This window comes from Rhinoderma darwinii, chromosome 2 (genome assembly GCF_050947455.1).
Source record: "Rhinoderma darwinii isolate aRhiDar2 chromosome 2, aRhiDar2.hap1, whole genome shotgun sequence".
Taxonomy (NCBI): Eukaryota; Metazoa; Chordata; class Amphibia; order Anura; family Rhinodermatidae; genus Rhinoderma; species Rhinoderma darwinii.
In genome coordinates this window covers 352,022,679-352,032,251 of record NC_134688.1, presented here as the reverse complement: position 1 = coordinate 352,032,251, position 9,573 = coordinate 352,022,679, and the positions used below count along the sequence as shown (strand labels likewise).

Sequence of the window (9,573 nt, the reverse complement as noted above, 5' to 3'; positions counted from 1 at the left end):
CAGAAAGTATATCCCTGAACAATTCAGAATTCATCCGGCTGCTTCTGTCTTCAGTCACATCATCAATAAACACTAGTGACCCAGTGCCTTTGGCAGCCATGCATGCCCATGCCATCACACTGCCCCCACCATGTTTTACAGCGGATGTGGTGTGCTTTGGATCATGAGACGTTCCAAGCCTTCTCCATACTTTCTTCCTCCCATCATTCTGGTACAGGTTGATCTTAGTTTCATCTGTCTTTAGAATGCTGTTCCAGAACTGGGCTGGCTTCTTTTGATATTGTTTGGTAAAGTCTAATCTGGCCTTTCTATCTTTGTGGCTGATTAATGATTTGCCCTTGTGGTAAATCCTCTGTATTTGCTCTCATGAAGTCTTCTTTTTAACGGTAGACTTAGATACTGATACACCTACTTCCAGGAGAGTGTTCTTCACTTGGTAGATGTTGTGATGGGGTTTTTCTTCACCATGGAAAGGATTCTGCGATCATCCACCACTGTTGTCTTCTGTGGACGTCCAGGCATTTTGGAGTTGGCGAGATCACCAGTGCGCTGTTGTTTTTCAAGAACTTACCAAACTGTTGATTTGCCAACTCCTAACATTTGTGCTATCTCTCTGATGTATTTCTTGATTTTTTCAGGCTAACGATGGTCTCACAGCAACAGCTTCCAAATCCAAATGCCACACCTGGAATAAACGCCAGACCTTTTACCTGCTTAATTGATGATGGATTAACGAGGGAATAGCCCATGCAGCCCATTAAATAGCTTTTGAGATAATTGTCCAAGCTACATATTAAAGAGCTGTAATTCCTAAACCTTTCCTCAAATTAGGATGTGAATACCCTCAAATTAAAGCTGAGAGTCTGCTCTTTAAGCGCATATTGATTATTTAACTGTATATGAAATATGTTTTGGTAAACAGCTAAAATGCCAAAACTTGTGTCACTGTCCAAATAGTTCTGGACCTAACTGTAAGAACTGCATACCTGGCGAAGCTTTCCATACCTTGCAGTTAAAGAGTAAATGTATTTTCAATAAACTTGATATGTCATGAAGACATATCAGACGTTTTGATCGATGAGGGACTGGTTGCTGAGCCAGGTGCAAGTGACCCCCACTGTGGGTGAAACGAAGGTACAGAAACACTCAGCTGATGACCCTGCACCTTTGGCTGTGATCGGCGCTGAAGACGGGCTCATACACATTCTACCAAGGTGCGCCGATTACAGCCAAGATGCAGGGCGCTCAACTGAGCACTTCTGTACCATCGTTTCAGCGACAGTGGGGGTCTTAGCACCCTGACCCACATGAATCAAAACTTCTGATATGTCTCTATGACATTTAAAAAGTTTTCTGAAAGTACAGTTCTTTAAGTTTTCTTCTTTAAAACCTTGTGCAAACTAAACTATTTATAATAATTGTATTTCAAATTCCCTGTGAACATGTGAGAAATTAACTTTCTAAGGGCCAGTTCACACAGAGTTTTTTGACGCAGAAATTGCGTCGGAAAACGCGCCAAAAAATGGCCGAAAATGCCTTCTATTGATTTCAATGGGAGGCGGAGGTGTTTTTTTTCCGCGAGCGGAAAAACCATTTTGCAGGAAGAAGAAGCGACATGCCCTATCTTCGGGCATTTACGTCTTTGACCTCCCATTGACATCAATGGGAGGCAGAGAAAGCGTTTTTCGAGGCATTTTTTGCCTGCGGTGCTCAATTGTCGCGGGAGAAAAACTATGCGAAAAACGCGGCAAACGTCGTGCAGGCAGATCAAAATCTGCCTCAAAATTCCAGACAGAATTTGGAGGCAGAATTTTCTGCCTGCAAAAACTCAGTGTGAACATACCCTAAGGCCTTATTCTCACAAACAACAGACAGCACACTGACCCATACAAGTCAATGGGGCTATTCACACATCCGTTTTTTAATGGAGCGTATGACTATTGCGAGAAACTCACAGCATGTCTGGACGACTTTTGTGGAACAGACAAGTCCAATGAAGTCTTTGGGTGTGTGAAAAAAATGCGCGATATGCGTGTGGTATCCATTTTTGACGGATTAGTTGCTAAGGAAAGTGAAACCAAGAAGTGCTTGCAAAATAGAAAAACAGACGAGAAAAATGGTTGACACACGGAAAGCACACTGACGCAACATGGACAGTCACATGAATGAAAAATGCTCTTTTTTTTGCAGATGCAAATCGGACCCCCTCGTGTGAATTGTATTGTATTAATTCCTCCATACTTTTTTTCAGCATTTACTCAACATTCAACCATAAAATGTTACTTCATATAGTAGTTTGTGACTATTTTTTTTAGAATTATTAGATCAGTGGGAATTGTAAAATCAGGTGCCAGATTTATTATATGTACTTACACTGGTTATTGATACATTCATTACATATTATTTTGCATGTAATAAAGGGTTTTCTCTATTTAATTGTCAGTTACGTTATTTCTGCATGATGCAATTACAGGTATTTTTGAAGCACTAGGATCCTATTTACTTTACAGAACAAAAAAAAACATTAGACCCACTGCCAATTTAATCATCGGTTATGATAAACCTTGCAATATGAAGAATAAATGGAGTAATATTTTGGGTGAAGAAATCTTTATACATATGATGTTTTGGATTGTAACATTTAAAATGAAGGTCTACCTTAGCAGCCAATTTTTATTGTTTCAATGGTTCTAATATAAAATATGAAGCACGCCCTAAAATACAAATCGCTTTGTGTCTACAGCACCTATACAGACTACGGAGTACCAACAAACCCTGCATAGTCTGAACCTGCAATCCTTCCATTTATTAATTACTACTTATTAACTTCCATCTGTTTCTCGACATTTCCCAACAGGGGAAAAAGGGATTGGACAGGTTGGATTTTTACCTATACATAACATGCCCGTTGGAATCATAATAGAGGAGTCAGGGAAGGGAGCTGTCAAACAAACTATAATTTGGCTATGATATGACTATATGTGTCACATTGCCTGGAAAAAGATGAAATACAATGTAGCTAAGACACAATGGTACACTGTACTCTGCTTTAATGATCCATGGTATCGTTGATCACATAACTGAAAACATAAAGCAGACTTTGACAGCATCGCTTCATGTCTATGATGCAGCAGCTTGTTTAAACCCAAGGATAGATTCTTACTACATTTTTCCTGTATTGGCTTTTTATGCTTAGCAGAAAAATAATTTTAAATGTGCATTGCAGTACACAAAACAGCATCATGGTGGCACTAGACCGCGTGTTCTGCACTATGGTCTAATACTAATATTAAAGAAGGGCACAAAATGTAGACAAGAAACTTCCAAACATGAGATCCACTTTGCAAAGTATTTGTTTACTATTCAGTTATGCTAAAAACAGTGATGGAGCTATGGCACAGAATGGCTGTTAATACAAATAATAGATAAAATAACAACTTCTGTAGCTTCTGTTGTATCTCATGTAACCTTAAAAGATTTCAGAAACACCTGCAGTATATAGAATGGGAGATCTTTAAAGGGGTTGTCTCATTAAGACAGTTCTCTGTCTGACATTTCTCTAACAACTGCGGCTCTGGCAGATGGGAAATGTATGGCCTGACAAAACATTCCCTGGTAAGTTAAAGGGGTTTTCTCACAGGATATGTCATAAATGTCAGATAGATGCGGGTCCCACCTCTGGGATCCGCACCTATCTCTAGAATGGGGCCCCTAAACCCTGTTCTACCTCTGGGTGTGTCGGCCACCATGAAGGTGAGAACAGCATAGCTGGCTGAGCAACACTGTTTTCGTAAGCCCCATAGAACTGAATGGTAGTTACGGAAACAGCATAGCTCGCATTCTACGCTGCTTCCGTAACTGCTATTCACTACTATGGGAGTTACAGAAACAGCGTAGCTCAGCGAGCTGCGCTGTTTTTGTAACTCCCGACCATAAAGTCAGGAAGTGGCCAGGAGTCAGCGATAGCAGACAAAGCTAAAATGGGGTATAGGTAATGGATGCACTCACCTGACGCCGTCCAGGGCCAGCAGAGAGTCCGGACCGGGTAAGTGGAGCTCGGGATGAGCAGCTGGTGAGGGAGGGCGCCGGAACCGGAGCAGAGGCTGTGGGGACGGCGGGGAACAGCGCGGCAGCCGTTACAGTAGCTCAGCGAGCTACGCTGTTTCCATAATTCGTGGTCGGAAATCACACACTTCAGCCACAAAACAGAGCAGTAGAAAAGGGTTTAGGGGGCACCGTTCTAGAGGTGGGACCCGCATCTATCAGACATTTATGACATATCCTGTGGATATGTCATAAATGTCCCTGGCGGGAAAACCCCTTTAAGTTCCGTGGTAAGTTTTTTTTATTTTTTTTAAATCAGTAAATTTTTATTGAGATTTTCCAAATTAACATCAATCAAAACAAGACTAAATAGTCGTACAATGTAGAAAGGCTGAAGGAAACATAACAGCCTGAGATAATAATAATAATCTTTATTTATATAGCGCCAACATATTACGCAGCACCTTACAATTTAGAGGGAACATGAAATAAACAATATCAGACATTACATAGTGACAAAATTTCTTTACAAGATGTAAATGAAAATATTTTTTGTACAGTTAGCATTCCATTACAACAATGCATGACCTGTAAAAATGAAACACATATTACAAGTTCCAGACCAAGGAAGTAATCAGGAAGTACAGTAATGCATACATTGTTTCAAATCGAGCAAACCTCCAAAAGACAGACCTCAGCACCCCATAAGAGGACCACAGGCCCACCAGCAAACCTAAAGGATAAACGGCACAGATCAGCTCTTGAAATAAGAACTTTGAGACCAACACTCCCATTTGTTCTTAGATTTGGATTGTTGCAGGTCTTGATTAGCCAGCAATTATTCATACATATAAGTAGTGTTAACCAAAGTCACCACTTCCTGGATGAGGGGAGGGGACAATTTCTTCCAATGTCTTGTAATCACTAATTTAGTGGCCATAAGTACATGGGCGACTACTGTGATATAGGGAGGTGGGAACCGTTCTAGGCCAAGGAATAACAGAGCTAGTTCAGGAGTCAAGGAAAACTCCATATCACTAATGTTCCGAATTATATTGTAAGCATCTTTCCATAAGGATTGGATTTTAGAGCAATTCCATAAAATATGCAGAAGGGTATCTGTGGACCCATAAATTCTCCAGCATAACGGTGAAGATGTAGGAAACATTAAATGCAGAAGAGAAGGGTAAAAGTACCATCTCAAGCTGGTTTTTGAAACCGCTTCCTGATATGAGGTGCTTCGGAAAATCTTATATACAAGGTGAAATGCAGTTTCCCTTTGTTTCAGAGAAAATGTGGAGGCAAGCTCTCCTTCCCATCTGATCAGGGGGGAAGGCTTTGCAAAGGTGTTTTTCCCTGTTAGCAAATTGTAGAAAAGGGATATACCTTTACGTTTCTGAGATTTGTTCGAGAGATGATGGACAATCTCCTTTGTAATACATGTAGAGGTAGGTACTTTATGTTGTAAGAAATGTCGTATTTGGAGAAACTTATAGAACCCTGGTAAGTTTTAACAACAGGTTCCCTACTGGATGACAAAAATATGTGTGGGGTGCCCAAAATTATTCCTACTGTAATAACCAAATAAAACAATGTCAATATTCCAAATACAATATACATACACTATAAATAAATATTTGTGTATGTAACAGTAATATCCTATACATTTTCCAAACATGTGTGAGCCCCACAAGCCTAAAATATTGAACTGGATTGCTACACTATTAATATAATTATATACACACCTACATGCACACCTACACTCACTACATTATGCTTATATATTACTTAAAGGCCTATATGTGCACATTCAGTGTCACGAAGGGTCTATGGACCCACTGGGCCGTACCACCTTAGCGGTAAGGCAGCTGGCCAACAGGGCGGCAAGCAGACGTCAGGTGAGGTGAAGCAGGTCAGACATAGATACAGCACGACACGACCTTGGCACAGCACAGTGTTCGACCAGGAAGGTATGGAATGCTAGCAACAGGAACAGGAACTGGAACAGGTACAGGAACAGGTACAGGTACCACACTAGGAGGCCATCACATTGACAGACTAGGAATACACAACAAAGCTCAGGTGTGGGAGGATGGGGCTGGGACCTTCTTATAGCCTAGGGTGCTCTGAAGCAATCAGCTCAACTACCAACATGCGTGTGCTCTGGCTTCTCAAGTCTGGACTGAGCTAGTGAGCGCACCCTGGTGGTCACTGGAGCAGGACGGCCGTAAGTGCAGACATCTGTTGAGAGAAGGGAGTCGACTGGATGGAAGGAGTTCGTGGTCAGCGACCACGGACGTGACATTCAGTAACAGAGCATGCAGCCCAGTAAGTTAGGTTGTCTCCAAGCTTAATGCACAGAGACGGTGCCAGATAGAGTACCAAAAACAAGCTAAATGCCGACTTACAGTACTGGAAACAAGCACAATATATAAATACAATGCTAGGACTGAGCTCATTACATAAATACAATGCTAGGACTGAGCTCATTACATAAATACAGTACCACAACCAATCCAAAATAAATTGCCAAGTCAGGTTAATCCCTGCTATATAACTTTGTATGATGTGAAACTACAGCTCCCAGGCGTTGTTTCACAAACAAGAATGCTACCACCTATCATCACACTGTAGACCATATGAAAATAAACAATGATATTTAGTGACTCACAAGTGACGTCTTCTCCGATTGAAGCTGCTCTCTTCATTTTCTTCTCCATTGAACCTAGAAAATTATGGATAATAAAAGAAAAGTAAATAAAATAAATGTTGTGAAGAACGTATACATATTATTTTGAATACCATTTTCTCAAAATGTTAAAACTCATAGGAATTAACAATTTAATTATTATTTGAGATTTTAACTATTTACTTCTACCTGCGAGTAGAACTGTTCACATGTATTTTCTGATGTCTCAACTGTTTAATAAAGTCATATTGAAACAGAACCTAGAAAATTATGACAACTTTTCCTGATCAGGACTAGTCTCCGCAGAGTTTGCCGTGCAAACATCTTTGGCTCCTCCTGAAGATAATAATGCCACACTGTGCCCCCTGGAAATAATGGCGCAACTTACAGTGCCCCCTTAAAATAATGGCTTTTTGCATTGTGCCCCATGTATATAATGATTTCTGACACTGTGCCCCCTGTATACCATGATGTCCCAAACGGTGCCCCTTTTATATAATGATGTCCCACATGGCACCTTCTGAATATAGTGTTGTCCCACAGTGTGCCCGCTGAAAATAATGTCACATGCAGAATCCCATGAAAATAATGATTCCATACTGTGAGCCCCCTGAACATAATGCTGTGCCACACTGTGGCCCCTGAATATAATGCTGTCTCACACTGTGCCCCCTGAATATAAATCTGGCTCACACTGTGCCCCCAGAATATAATGCTGTCCCACACAGTGCCCCCTGAATATAATGCTTAGCCACACTGTGACCACTGAATATAATGCTGTCCCACACTGTTACTACTTATTAAAATGCCCCAAACAGTGGCCCTTGAAATAGGTGTCCCACACTGTTGAGGGGAGGATTATATCACTGTTTTATGTTCAAGTCGCAGATTTTGTTGCGGATTCAATGCGGCTCTCACCCTTTACATTGCAAAGAGTAAATCTGCATGGAAAAACCACAACTAATACGGAATGTGTGAACCCTCGCCTTACTGAGACTGAGGTGGTTGGCTGAATGGTCCGGTGGAGCAGATGCCAAAGAACTTCTAGTTCAGTCCTGCTATGACTACTGCTTTCTGCTGCATGGTCACTGCCAGGATGGTGGGGCAGTGGCAGTGTGGTAGCAGGATTCAAACAAAAAGGAGGAGTGGGAGGAGGACCAAATAATCCCCTCCCTCTCTCCCTGCCCTGTTCTCTCCCACCTCTAAAACTATCTGATGCCTGCAGGATCATTGCATCTGGCAACACCGGAACTGGGAACCAGCTTGGGATTCTGTATATACCCTATTCTGCGATCTGACTTTATTTTTACCAACCGGATCAGCAGTACCAGGAAAAACCGCCGAATCCCACCACTGGCTCATTGGCTGGGCTTCCAGCAGCAGGACTCGCAGTGATCAGCTTTTTTTAGTGTTCTTATGAGTAAAAGATATTAAATAAAGTGGCGGTGGCCCTTTAGGTTACATGCATTAATGCTCATTAAATTTCAACAGAGAAAAAAGACCAGATTTACTAGACAGCTCGGTAAGACAGTAGACACATGTAAATGCCATCTTCCATAACTAGTATTATAGTAACTCTTATTTTCTAGTGTTTTGCAAATTTACCTATGTCAAAGATTTACAGGTGTCTTTTGCAATAAAGGACAGAGTGCTCTATTTTTCTTATTCTTCTTCTAAACTGTCATGTTTCTAAAACATAGATCCAGGATAGATGTGTCTCCCTTGCTCAGTTCCTAAAGTGTCACAAAACCCAATTCTTATGATTTCTTATTTAAAGAGCATCTGTCATCAAAATGCTGTGTTAGCAGAAATCATATGGAATTATTTAATAAATATATTTTACACTATATGAAGGTTATTTTTGTTAAATGTCTTGCTTTCTGATACCCTACAAATTTGGTGGTGTTTCTTAATCAAAATGGCTGCTTGTGAATATTAAGTAGGGTTTCTATTCCTGCTCAACCCCTGTAAAATAATTTAAGTGCTTCCTCTACAGCTCCTGACTGCCTCGTCAAAATGACAAAACATATATAGCTGAGCTTAAAGTGGCTCTGTCACCAGATTTTCAAACCCCTATCTCGTATTGCAGCAGATCGGCGCTGCAATGTAGATAACAGTAACGTTTTGTTTGGTGACAGAGCCTCTTTAAAGATTCTCTGTCACAACATTATAAGTGCCCTGTCTCCTACATACGGAGATCGCCGCTATAATGTAGGTGACAGTAATGCTTTTTATTTAGAAAAACGATCTATTTTAACCCCTTAAGGACACGGCCAATTTTGGCTTTGAGGACAGAGCAATTTTTTTACATTTCCTCTCTTCGCATCCCGACGCTCATAATTCTTTTATTTTTTGTACGACGTAGTTGTATGAGACTTTGTTTTTTGCAGGACGAGTTGTACTTTATGTAGGTACCATTTTTTGGTACAAATACATTATCGTTTAATTTCTAAAAAAATTTATTTTGGCGAAAATGCAGAAAAAAAGCAGTTGCGCAGCAGTTTTAATATTTTTTTTTTTACACCATACACCGATCATCATAAATAATGTTATACATTTGTTGTACAAGTTGTTACGGTCGTGGCGATACCAAATATGTCTATATTATTTCATGTTTTGGGACGTATATTTTAAAAAGTTTATTTATTATAAAAAATGTTTGTGTATTTTTTTTACTTTTTATTTATTTATTTTTTTATCATTATTTTTTTTTTACATTCATTTAACTTTTTTTTTTAATCCCATAAAGGGATTTATCATTTTGATTTTGTAACTGTAATGTACTGGCATAGATCTATATGCCAGTACATTAGCCTGTGCACTGATAGTACACAGGCAGT

The 9,573-nt window shown here is 40.2% G+C and overlaps 1 long non-coding RNA gene across 1 annotated transcript in view; it reads right to left on the bottom strand.

Moving 5' to 3' along the window:
* The window catches only part of LOC142741327 (uncharacterized), an 87,069-nt gene extending 80,292 nt beyond the window's left edge, over positions 1-6,777 (bottom strand). Inside the window, exon 1 of the long non-coding RNA XR_012881098.1 lies at positions 6,716-6,777. This is a non-coding gene — a long non-coding RNA (uncharacterized LOC142741327). The remainder of the gene's footprint in view (positions 1-6,715) is intronic.
* Positions 6,778-9,573: the final 2,796 nt, after the last annotated feature.